Genomic DNA, 2,479 nt, shown 5'->3' with positions numbered 1-2,479 from the left:
CCGGGGTAGAATCGGCCTTCAGCCACCCATGCTTGCCATAAAAGGCGACTATGCTTGTTGTACGAGGCGACTAACGGGATAGGGTGGTGAGCCTCGCTGACTTGGTTGATACATGTCATCGGTTCCCAATTGCGCAGGTCGATGATCATGTTTTTGATCACAGGATTGTCTGGTCCAGACTCGATTATATACAGACCGTCGCCATAAAACTGGACCGAAAAACCCGATCCTGTTATTCTTCTATTACGACAAGCACGGGTGACTGAAAACCAGTTCTGACCCGGATCGTCGCGGATGCAACATGGTGTGAAAGCCGGTGCTGCCAGTAAGGCAAGATGTGTTTAATGTTCAACTGACACCTGGTGTTATCACTAATTTTCAGGGGCCCAATCATATCATATTTACTACTAATTTGCCCACAACATCCACAGGAATCTGTTCCGTTACGTAATCGAGGTTCGGATTTCTTGGTGATTAGCGAGTACGTAATCGAGTCATGTGACACCCACGTGATCTTTAGCAATCCCGCGTTTGCGGGACCACATCATACTGCATCCTGTATCCTTATAACCCTCGATAATGAAGGGTGTTATCTCACCATTATTTCGCAGTAAATACCCTGGGCCCATTTCAGCATTGCTTTCTGTTATCCGACTGGACTAGAAATTGAAAATATAGTCAAGGTGCAGCGGTCATTACTCAGAGCGGCGTTGAACAGTACTCATTCATTTGAATAAGACATATATTTTTCTCGCGGCGCAAAACAATACTCAACACTGACGTTCATGCAGATGCTGATGTTCAGTGTCAGAAATTCACTGCAACATCGACCATTAAATACCCTGGACCCATGATAGATCAATGAGTGAGTGAGTTGAGTTTTACGCCGCACTCAGCAATATTCCAGCTATATGGCGGCGGTCAGTAAATAATCAAGTCGGGACCAGACAATCCTGTGATCAACAATATGAGCATCGGTCCACGCAATTGGAACCGATGACATGTGCCAAACAGGTCAGCGGACCTGACCACCCGATCCCGTTAGTCGCCTCTTGCTACAAGCAAGTCGCCTTTTGTGGCAAGCATGGGTTACTGAAGACCTATTCTACCCGGGATCTTCACATTGATGGCAAATGAACGAGTATTTGATGGAGACTAGGCGCTGGTTAAGTCGCATATTTAACAAACACTGGGAATACTTGGGAATTCGTCTTCAGAAGGGAACTGACAAAAGCGAACGAGAGCAGGACCTATACCGCTTGACACCTGTTGTGCCAGTTTCCTTAATGTTTTAATTTATCTGCCTGACTTAGATCTAAATCCACCGTATCATCATTTCGACAATCATTTCGATGGGGACTCAACTCAAGTATTCACTGACATCACAAAGTTTTCATCATGGCGTGAAGCTTCTCAGGTACTGTCCCACCTTTTTACATCGGACTCTTTCATCCAGGTGGGTTTGATATCGGAGTAATCCAGTACACAATACGGTATCTAATATCACAGCAAACTACGCTTGCCATCCCGGAGCACAGAGAGTCATTACCTAAAGCAAACCATAGTACCTATTATGAGCAAAGTCCCCACGAAGCTCCTTGTTGGATCATCAGATTGGCCAGCTTAAGGTGAGGCTATCGGCAGCGGGCGTACCAGGTGAACTACTGTACCTAGACACCGCTACCCTCATCAGGTGGCACTGTGAAAGGGGCCTGTGACACGGAAAACACTGCAGACAATGGCGTCTCTGCTGGATGCTGGATGAAAAGTGCTGTGTCCTCACGCAAATATTTGCCGGGAGATTATCTCGTAAATCTACTGTTTGGAGGGTCATCACCTACAACACTGGTCGCGCCCCCACCGAAACACAAGACACAGGGAACGACCCGTCGGACAGGGACGAGTTGTGGTTGAAGGGCTTGGTGTTTACTTCTTTCTCCCCACCTGACCAAAGTCGTTAAACAAGACGCGGTCTGCACCCCGACTTTGGTTGTTGCGCATCATGGAACACGCGGAATTTGGAGCTGACGCTCGCTGCTATTTCCAGTATCTCCTAGGGCAGGTTATTATTTTCACGACACTCGATGTGATGTGATAACTTTGTTCTATTACATTCTTGTCAGCCATTTTCACCTTAACAATGGGTGGTGGGGTAGTCTAGTGGTTAAGGTGGTCGCTCGCCACGGCGATCCCGGTTAGATTTCGAAGCCAAATGACCCGTGAAGGTCCGGGGTAGGAAAGGCGACTATGCTTGTCGTAAAAGGCGACTAACGGCATCGGGTGGTCAGGCTTGCTAACTTGGTTGACACGTCATCGGTTCCCAAATGCGCAGATCGAAGCTGTTTGTTGATCACAGGATTGTCTGGTCCAGACTCGATTGTATACAGACCGTCGCCATATAGCTGGAATATTGCTGAGTGCGGCTTAAAGCTAAGCTCACTCACTTACTCGAAGCCAAATTATGGTGCCCCTCACGATG

Source organism: Haliotis asinina, chromosome 14, assembly GCF_037392515.1.
Source record: "Haliotis asinina isolate JCU_RB_2024 chromosome 14, JCU_Hal_asi_v2, whole genome shotgun sequence".
In the NCBI taxonomy this organism is placed as follows: domain Eukaryota; kingdom Metazoa; phylum Mollusca; class Gastropoda; order Lepetellida; family Haliotidae; genus Haliotis; species Haliotis asinina.
This window is presented reverse-complemented; position numbering follows the sequence as displayed.